Genomic DNA, 11,285 nt, shown 5'->3' with positions numbered 1-11,285 from the left:
AGTACTTATGAGGGTGAGTCAAATGAAAACCTTAAATATTTTTAAGTATTATTTATTGTGCAGAAGTGGTACAAAGCTGTATCACTTTTCAACATAATATCCCCCACGCTCAATGCAAGTTCTCCAGCACTTACAAAGTGCATAAATTCTGTTAGAAAAAAATTCTTTTGGTAGTCTGCGCAACCACTCATACACCACATGGCATACCTCTTCATCAGAATGGAACTTCTGCTGATGGTTCTGTCCGAAACTTCTTTGGTTTTGGTGATGAGGAACTGCACCATTCCTCGCCCGCTCTCTTTGTTTCCGGTTGGTGAATGTGAACCCAGGTTTCATCCCCAGTAACGATTCTCTTCATCAGAACGGAACTTCTGCTGATGGTTCTGTCCGAAACTTCTTTGGTTTTGGTGATGAGGAACTGCACCATTCCTCGCCCGCTCTCTTTGTTTCCGGTTGGTGAATGTGAACCCAGGTTTCATCCCCAGTAACGATTCTTGCAAGGAAGCCACACCTCATTCAAAGTGCCGAATAAGTTCTTCACAAGCATCAACATATCATTCTCTCATTTCAGGAGTCAGCTGCCGTGGCACCCATCTTGCAGATTTGCGGAACTGAAGCGCATCATGCACAATGTGGTGTACTGACCCATGACTAATCTGTAAACATGCTGCAATGTCATTCAGTGTCACTCGGCAGTTTTCCTTCACTATGGCTTCAACTGCTGCAATGTTCTGTGGAGTCACAACTCATTGTGCATGACCTAGATGAGGAGCATCTTCCACTGAAGTCACACCATTTGCGAACTTCCTACTCCATTCATAGACTTGCTGCTGTGACAAACATGCATCACCGTACTGAACCTTCATTCGTTGATGAATTTCAGTAGGTGTCACACCTTCACTACGCAAAAACCGAATAATGGACTCTAACAGGTGACACGTACGTAAGCATCCTGTCTGATCACCTGCACCATTCATGTCCATTGTGCATTCCAACAGACTTGGGATATTCCAGCAGGACAATGCGATACCCCACGTGTCAAGAATTGCTAGAGAGTGGCTCCAGGAACATTCTTCTAAGTTCAAACACTTTTGCTGGCCGCCAAACTCCCCAGTCGTAGACATTATTGAGCATATCTGGGATACCTTGCAATGTGCTGTTGAGAAGAGATATCCACTCCCTCATACTGTTAAGGATTTATGGACAGCCCCGCAGAATTTATGGTGTCAGTTCCCTCCAGCACTACTACAGACATTAGTCAAATCCATGCCATGTTGTGTTGGAGCACTTCTGCTTGTTTGTGGGAGCCCTACACAATATTAGGCAGATGTACCAGTTTCTTTGGTTCTTCAGTGTGTGTTACATTAAAATACTTGTCTTTTTTGAATGTGGCCCAGGTAAATTAACAGGTTGGAAACCCTAGGTGTAGACTATGATACTCCCTGCCTGCTTGCTTTAAACTAGCAGCCACATAGCCTTGGTGGTCAGCCTTTGAAAATACCACTACTGCTGGAATGAGACAAAATGGTGCCTGCACTCGTGTAGACTTCTGTTTGACTCCAGATATTAAGCACCTCTTTGGTTGTAAGTGTTATGTAGTGTGAAATATTTAGATACATATTTAGAGACATTAGGACTGTTTCAAAAATATGAAAAGGTTTCTCAGAGACTGCTGCTACCAGTCAGAATTATGCTGACTAATAAATTATTTAATTAATCAACATGTTAAGAGGTATAAACCTCACCTTGAGGCTGCAGTGGCAATACAGAAACATTTGTAACTTTCGCCACCAATAACTTAGGAAGAAACCTGTACATGACATCTCACAATCAGCTGACACACTTAGCTGATCGGGAATTTATAAAGTAACGTGATGCACTCACTTCAACAAATGCTTCAGACTTGATAATGTTAACAAGTCAGCTATAGTGAAAAACATAGATGAAACAACACACAGTGTTTCATAGAAACCATCTTAAAGTAATGTGTACTTTTCAGAAGAGCTGAAGAATGGACATCTTGGAGGAAGTTGAAATATTCAAGTGGAAAAATGAGATCCTAAATGTAATTACAATATGTTAAGAACCTGTATTTCTTCACCAACTTCAATTTAATACTATTAAAATAGAAAATCTGTAAAAATAATAATGTATTAGTGTTGGTGTTCGACCAATATATTTGTAACCTTTAAAATAACTTTTACATTACTATTTTCAAAAATTACATTATAATTCTCTCTTATGGTAATATATTTCAACATCAGAGGTAAGATAGCTTTGTGGAGGAGACATTGCAACTGGCTGACAACACCAGTACTGACTTACTGATAATAAAAACAAAATGAGGAGTGATGTGTTTTGTGTGTCCTTTGGAAATTTGTGAACAGTGGTTAGCAAGGCTCAAGGAACTATAACAATGCAGGTAACTGAAAACACCACAAGAAGACAGCCATTTTGTGTGAATGGAGTGAGTGATTACTAATTCTTATTTTATTTGAACAGACCTCTTATTAGGTTTTTCTATTCCTTCACTACAAGATGACCGCAGCACGTCAGAACTCAAAAAAACAATGTTAATATCTGTGTGTACTTACATTAAATATGTTTTGTATTGCGTTGCAACTTGAGGACAAATTTTGTACCTCGAAGCATGTTGTTTCATTAAATAATTTTAGCAGTTGACAAATTTTTTGACTTTTTCATAATCTGAGCTATATTCATATCTGTAAAATTACAAAAATAAACAAGGACCCCCCCCCCCCCCACACACACACACACACTGAAAAGACAGGTGTGGAAGATTGGAAAGTGGTTCAGATAATTCATGAGAAAGGATCTAACAGTTCTGTAAGCAGAACCGTTTCCCTATTTTGAAATATTTCCATTGACAATACTTAGAATTTTGCCTCCCAGTTTTAATTTCCAAATTGAAATAGTAAATGTGCAAGTTATAGTGTCTTCTCCACTCTTGAAATACGAAACACAGCAGTAATGTATGCACTGATAGGTGCTCAGACAAATTTGTGACATGCCATAAACTTTCAGATATAGGGCGTACTAAAGAATCTGTCACTTACTGTATGATGTGGTGTTCCTGTACTAGTGGCATACAAAATATTAGTAGGCAGCAGAACACACACTTAAAAGAAGGTAAAAGGACTGGAGAGTTGTAGGAAAAGGGGTAGATTCCGGGAAAGTCATTCAGAGCCGTGGCTCAGGAGAGACTTACCGCAGGCGATGAGAAGGAAAGACATCCCGTCTCCCCAGACCCATTGTTTTAGGTGATTTTCTTGAAATCTACTCCTTTTCCTAGACCTCTCCAGTCCTCGTCCTTTACCCCCTCGTCCTTTACCCCCTCGTCCTTTACCCCCTCGTCCTTTACCCCCTCGTCCTTTACCCCCTCGTCCTTTACCCCCTCGTCCTTTACCCCCTCGTCCTTTACCCCCTCGTCCTTTACCCCCTCGTCCTTTACCCCCTCGTCCTTTACCCCCTCGTCCTTTACCCCCCTCGTCCTTTACCCCCTCGTCCTTTACCCCATCGTCCTTTACCCCATCGTCCTTTACCCCATCGTCCTTTAGCCCTTCTGCTTGAAGGAGGAGCCACTGGTTTGGAAAGCTTGCCTAGTCGTAACCTTCTTTTATGTGTGGGCTCTGCTGCCACCTTTGAGTAGATTTTTTATTTATCCATCCAGTTACATTATTTTGTCAAAATTGATTGTTTTCATTGTTGTAGAATATTAGTAGGGAGTTATGCCCTGTCAAGGAAGTATGGGATGCAAAACAGCTAGAGATCAGGCACTCCACTTTGGCTCCCATCGATGAGCCATGATCTGTGGTAATTATGTAATCCTTAGATGTTCAGTGTACTGTTGGTGCCCAGTTGGATTAAATTCCAGGGTATATCACAGCCACTCTAGTTGACCAGTGCACTCGTACCATGTGTGCTTGACCACCAGCTGGGGGGTGGTTCGGAATGCACTAAATATGCACTTACTATTCTAACCTCCTAACTAGGATGTCACCCAAGATTAACATGATGGAGTTGCAGTATTGCATATTAAATATATCAGATGTTTAGGTGACAGGACTCATTGTCAAGGCCAAAAATGTAACTCGCTGTGTTCTGTTTGGTGGTGCTTGGGGGTGGGGATGCAGATGTGTCTGGCAGGTCACTGTGCATACAGATGCTGTACACAGTTGGGTGGGATGTGTGTGACCTAGTCAGCTGTGATATCTGTAGCCTGGAAGGTGATGCACTGGTTGGAATTTTTTGGGTGCTTAAGACAAGATAACAATCCTTCACTAGCTCGTGGTGTGGCTTGTTGTCAGTCATTCCTGCACTGCCATTGAATGTTTTCTCTCTGCTGAAATATTCTCTATAGAAACAAAATTATGATAAAGATGTTGTTCAACTCCTATTTCAATTTGTAATGACTGTGGCTGGTCTCTAGTTTGTCACTAATCTAGCCATAATTAATGAAAGCCAAAAGTATTAGCTGTGTTATCCTTCGTCATTAAGACATTCACAGTGCACACTCAGAACCATCATACTGCATACCTGTGTCCATATACGTTATGCATGTAGACCAAGCGATCTCACGCTGGTGTGCCATGTATTTCTTATGTGCTATTCACTGTCACAATAACACAATTCAGTTTTTTCTTACAATTTTGGTTCACTAAAGTGACACTCCATATTTGATTAAAAGTGCATAAAAACCAACAGTGTTAAGTGGCCAATACATTTTACCTTAAATAATTTTTAGTTTCTTACAGAGATTACGCCATAATATCAGATGAAAGATATATTCTTTTGCTGACAGTGAATTTTTCTAGGTTGTTGCTGTGAAGAATACTTCATGCAGAACAGAACCTGCCTGCCATCTTGGCTGTGAACTGGAGTGGAGCAATCGAAATCAGACGTCACGTTCCACAACAGTGGCTCTCAAAATGCACTTCAAAGCCTTACCAGTTGTGACATTTCCCTTAAAGTATCTTCTTTGAATGGCGATGTCGTGCTTCGAAAGAATGGGTTTCTTGTGATTCTGCTGTATTGTTACTGAAATGAGATGGAATGGAAATAGTGTTAAAGTATCTGCTTTCATGAATACAGGCAGGCTTGAAGTTTGCATATTTTCCTGGTTAAGTTGGAGATGCTGGTTGCCATGAAATGGTTTTTTAGCAGTTCAGTGGGCTGTTGGTATCCAGAAAATGAGGGCTTGCTCTGGGTGCCAGTGACAGGATTTTTGCCATTCATTGTGACATACTACGGAGTTCTCATTTTGTTAAGAGGAATTATTTCTTAAGAACTGCAGTTTTTGTCTGGCTAGTCTCAAGCATTTCTGATATGGAAGTGCACAGTATTTTTAAATTTTATCAAGGTATAATATTCTAAGCACTATTTTTGCCATAATTCTTTAAGACTTTTGTCTGTCATAATATAAAATTTTGTGACTTTTTAGAAACTGTGCAAGATTGTTCAGTGCATGGTTATGATAAATGGTCATTAAGTTTATTTACATTTTATGCAATGAAAATATTTTATTTAGTGACATCACCTCATTTTATTTTATGAAAGTATTTTTAGAGGCAGAACTGTTTTAACACGTAACCATATTGTAAATATTTTCATTGTGTACTGAACCCAGAAACCATCTCAGACACACTAATCAATGTGACAATCTGTCCATTACTGAAATGTGAGATGTAAAATTGTATAAGTAAATTGTTATGTTATGTAGATGTCCTACACATTTCAGTCTTTGCTTTTGAGAAAATTCAGGAAATTTTGCCAGTTTTGCAGATTTGAGTGCCTTACTACAACAGAAATGCTTTAAAATCCTTTGAATATACTTAATTTAACTCCAGCGCCAATTTTCACTCAGTGTGTTAATATTCATGTATCTGGAAAACACTTTAAATGTTTCTGGAAATAAATTTTTTCTCATGTAAGCTATGTTCTTTAGTGCAGAAAAGTTACTTGTATTGCACTGTTAGCTCTGAGTAAATTTCATCATCGACTACCAAAAAAGACTTCTTGTTCCTTACTGATTTTTAAAAAATTTTTGTAGAGCATTTTATATAGTTGACTGTATCTTGTTGAAATCCATAAGCAGATTAATAACAGTGCTGAGCATAGTTCTAATAATAGTAGGGCATAATGTCACTGGGAAATATTATACACTTCATAGCAAATAGAGAGAGAGAAAAAATAATATAAAAGTTGTATTGCCTTTCATCTGTTTTTTTCAAAGTCTCTCTAGACACAAAGAAGAATTTTCTGATGTTACCTCATTGTGGAGTTTTATTCCCCCATAGTCTTGAGAATTTGTTGCGTTGACATCTTTATTCTATAGACTTCAGTTATGAGAAAAACCCACTGCATTTTTTGATGATGGACGTCGTACCAGTACTCTGGTACTCTGTGCAATGTAACTAGTCATTTCCGGCATTGAAGGTATTGTGTAAAGTATGTGCCACTAATATGCACCCGATTAATTGCTTTGATAGAGTTGTTGAAAGTTTTGTTGATATTGATAAATCTCTCATTTTTTTTTTTATTTACTTGCATGTTCTTGACACAATCACCATTGAATTAGTTGATGATTTCTTTAGTTTACATCAGTATTGCCCCTTCCCTCTCTCCCTCTCCTCCTCCCTCTCCCTCCTCCCTCTTCCTGTGTCACACACACACACACACACACACACACACACACACACACACAATGATAAACGTTCTTGTTTCAACAGCTGTTAGTGATTTCATAAGACTGTTAAACGTGTGTCTGGGATGGTTAGATGTGGTAATTGCTGTATTCTCTTTGGTAAATGTCATTATGTAATCATTGTGGAGAACTATGAAATTAATAATAGAAAGTACAGCTATTTTCTTCACTTAACCTTTATTAATTTCACTTTAGAACTACAAACTATGATGAACTGCATAAGCATGATAATTTTATTATCACCTTTAAAAAGTCTTCATGTCAGAAAGCAATGGCCATGTAATAACTATTTTTACTAACAGTATTTGTGTCATATCTTCACATTTATTTGTAGCAGCCCACATTCTTTAATACAGTCAATATTGTTTTTACTTTTGTAGATTTGTACATAGAAAAGTAAAGAAATTTTTTCACAGTTTCTAATTGATATAGACGTAAGTGATAGACTGTAAGGTTACAATCATGAATACTTCAATGCCAAATGTAATGTGAATTATGTTATGTATTATATGTTTTACTGAAATTGTTACGTTCATAGGTGAAATTGGCACAAAACAGTTGACAGTGTGGAACACATAGCTATTTAATCTATTCACTGTCCCAAAAAAAGTAAGTTACCTTTCCATTTAGAATTTGCGCACTGCGTATTTGTCATCTTTCCTTATCCACTTCTCATCCATTGTTGTCCCTTCTCAACTTCCATTCCATTTGTATTTAATCTATACCTTTCTTATATTTCCTCCCCCCCTCCCCCCACTCCTCTCTCTCTCTCTCTCTCTCTCTCTCTCTCTCTCTCTCTCTCTCTCTCTCTCTCTCTCTCTCTCTCTCGATGCCCAATTTCACATATGCAACCGTATTTCAGTATTTTTTCAGAATGCAGTTTTGTAACAATACAATAATTGTATTCCTTCCAATATGCTTGAAACTCGTGTGTGTGTGTGTGTGTGTGTGTGTGTGTGTGTGTGTGTGTGTGTGTGTGTAGCTGACTATATTTTCTATTTGTAATATGATGATGAATACAGTTGCAAATCAAAACAAAAAAATTAAAAATGAGTATAGAGATTGGATAAATGAGTGAGACATTACACTAGATGGAGATTAGTGTTATCTTATGTTTTTAAAAATCGGACATCTGTGCCAGAAAGTATACAAATGGAGAACATAGGGAGTGAACTAGCATGCAAAAATTTACCGGATGGGAATTGGAAGAAAACATTTCCATCGAACAGGACAGATCACAACTGTTAATTACAAGTTTGAAGAGTACACAGAAAATGCCCTGAAATTATATAAATCTGACTTGGAAGAAACTTGGAATCGGCAGCTATCCATTATAGAGTAACATTTGTAGACAGTTAACTACATAGGTACATTAACTGAGTTTGGTGTAAGTACTGACTTTTTTACTCATTTAGAAGTTGGGGTTAATATCTTTATTGAAGTGTAATACTTTTTTCTGTAAGTAACTGTTCCCTTGTCCTCCCACAAAGCCTTATTCCATGGAGACAACTATGTGATATATGAAGAAAGGCTTACATACCAAAACACAGTACCATTGAAACTTTTTGATCACCACCATTTCATAAAAATTGCTAATATTATTATTGTGATCATTTTAAAAGAGGACAGAACAATTTCTGAAAATGTGAATAATGGTCATTTAAGTCTTTCCACATTCCGATGGCCTTGGAAGACAAATGCTATTTACTCCCCATGTGGAAAAATGTGACTTTACATGCCCTTCATTTCCAAGTTCTCCATTTGTCACTTTTGAAGTGATGGAAAACTTTAAATAGTTGTGTAATGTGTTTATCTACTGTATCATGAGTTGGCACATCACTTCACTTCTTAGAGGATGTCATTCACTTATTTACTTGTTTCTCGGCAAGATAAACTGAATAAATCTGTTTCTCTATAGGAAAAAGTTACAGAAAGTGACATCATTTGTGTTGTTAATAGTATTATGAAGCTTAGTTCCTAGAAACAGCTGACTTAAAAAATGTCTTCTTCTTTCTGTCTGTGCCTTCTTTATTTCTAAATGGAAAAATGAAAAAGTAGACTGATAATTATACATGGAAAACAGTTGTTTCAGATATAATACCACAAGTGAGCTGTGGCATGTTTAGTTAATGTAAGAGCCATTTTTCTGCATTTAGCAGTTGTATTAGTAATACAGTTTGAGCCTTCAGCTTCGGAGTCAGATATTGATATGTGGCATAGAAAAAAAAGCGAGTGGATCATTTTCTTATTTACTGTGTTGTTTTCTGTCACTCTTTAAAGATTTGGTTTGTGTAAATTTCACTTGCTGGCACCAGTGCCTTCACTTTTATAAATTTTGCCCCCTTAAAATTTGCTTAATTTTTTGTTATTTTGGTGATAGTAATGTGATTAGAAGAAGTCATATTTCATTTGTTGTGAAATATAAAAGAAGTAAACTGACATGTACAATAGATTCTGCACAATTTTATTAGTAGCAATTTAGATTGAGAAATAACTTTGATTTGTAGACTAACCTTGGACTAAAATCTCTCATTTCTTGAGAGACAGGTGTTTAACATTTGTGTTCAGTATTACTTTATCTTTTTATGAGGAATTAAATTCTGAGGCATCATTGTAATTCCTCTTTCTTCGGCCATTCATTCTAATAATCTAGTCAGAATAAAATCTTTGATTATAACTAATATAAAAATGTAATAATTAAAATTAAGACAGTGATGGAAACCATAGTGATTGTTGTGTACAGAATGTTGAAACTGGAAGAAGTCGTAAACAAACTATCCTATATTTCGTACAAATAAAAAAGTGATTGCCAGAAGAATCACTTGAACTTGAATCTTAACAGCCAAGTCTGTTTGAAGAAAACACAATGTGGTTGCATGTGTTAATGCAATAGCTCGGAAGAACTTTGTTGCCACTGTGATGAGTTCATTTGTTTGTTGAGGGAGAGAGATCTCCATATGTTAGTGTGTAAACGTGTACTGTATGTCTCTTGTTATGAATACATGGTCAGATTTTAAGTTACAATATACATTTAAACAAAACTACTGTGTTTCTTTCTGTTGTTCCATTTAATGAGTGTCCAGAATTAAGACATCACCACAATGTTCTGATGGCACTGAATGGACAGTGCAAACACATGGGTGAAGTAAGTATGCTTGTCACATGTGATATTGAAGAACTAATGATTAACAATTTTGACTTAGCAATTTCATTTTGTTGAAACTAAAAAAAAAGGGTGATGTTGTTATCTGCCGAGAACAGCATCACTTTTAGTCAACTTATGTAAACTGCTTTTGTTTAGAACAACATTTTGTGGAAATGTTTACTAAAGAATTATGTGTAAATAATTATATATTGTGAAAGTGTACATTAATCATTTTTAGCTATTGTGACAGTGTTCATGGTATCTACAGTTTTTTTTTTTTTTTTTTTTTAAAAAAAAGCAGACTGACTCACTTCTAGTGTACATTTTCAAACATGACACTATAAGACTTAAGTGTTAATTTTCTGGCACACACAGGTGGAAGATCTGGTCTGCAAAGTTAAATGGCCACACTGAATCTTGCCTACTCAGTAAATTTTCCCATCAGAATAATTTCTTATTTCAGAATATAAATGTTAATGTATCTATAACTCGGACAGAAATACTTGACATCACTGTTTATCAAGTTCTGAATGGTTTTTCTGACGATGATAAGCTAAAGCAGTAGACAAAAAGCTCAAATCCACAAGATATACACTGAAGCTGCATGGGGGGGGGGGGGGGGGGGGCATAAAATGGTAACTGGATCCTTCTATCTCCCACAACACTCATCTCTTGATGTAAATGAAAATTTTATAGAAAGGCTCAGTTCACTTGTACATAAGTTCCACAAACATACTGTAATCAGAGGTGGAGACACTATTGTCCAATAATTAATTGGGAAAATTATAGTTTTGCTTGGGGTGGGCATGATAACACATCCTGTGAAACATTACCAAATACCTTCTCTGGAAACTACCTAGAACTGGTAGTTAGGAACACCACTCATGATGGAAATATCCTGGATCTAGTGACAACAAATAGACCTGACCGCTTTGAGGATGTCCACATTGAAACTGGTATCAGTGACCATGACACAGTTGTAATAGCAACAATGATTACCAAAGTACAAAGGATGACTAAAACAAGCAGAAAGAAATACACATGTTCAGTAAACTAGATAAAAAAATCAGTAGTGTCATATCTCAATGAGGAACTTGAAACTTTCAGCACAGGGCAGAAGCATGTAGAGCAACTATGCCTCAAGTTTAAAAGAATAATTGATCATGAACTGGACAGATATGTGTCCAGTAATGGGAGGGACTACCTCACTGTAAAAAACTTATAAGAAAACAGAAATTACTAAATAATAGGTATAAAACAAAGTCTAGTGCTATAGATAGTGAGATGCTAAATGAAACTCATTTGTCTGTCAAGAGGACAATGTGTGATGCCATCAGTAACTAACATAGCAGAATACTGTCAAATCATATTTCATTAAACCCAAAGAAATTTTGATCATATGTGGCACCAAAGTTA

General features: G+C 36.8%; 1 protein-coding gene across 1 annotated transcript in view; it reads left to right on the top strand.

The window, feature by feature from the left end:
• Positions 1 to 9,765, top strand: part of LOC126475969 (uncharacterized) — a 114,946-nt gene extending 105,181 nt beyond the window's left edge. Inside the window, exon 19 of the mRNA XM_050103506.1 lies at positions 4,836 to 9,765. The gene's annotated coding sequence lies outside the window, so the exon portion shown is untranslated. The remainder of the gene's footprint in view (positions 1 to 4,835) is intronic.
• Positions 9,766 to 11,285: the final 1,520 nt, after the last annotated feature.

Source organism: Schistocerca serialis, chromosome 1 (genome assembly GCF_023864345.2).
Source record: "Schistocerca serialis cubense isolate TAMUIC-IGC-003099 chromosome 1, iqSchSeri2.2, whole genome shotgun sequence".
NCBI classification, from domain to species: Eukaryota; Metazoa; Arthropoda; class Insecta; order Orthoptera; family Acrididae; genus Schistocerca; species Schistocerca serialis.
Note: the sequence above shows the minus strand (reverse complement) of the source record. Positions and strands in the feature narration are given on the sequence as shown.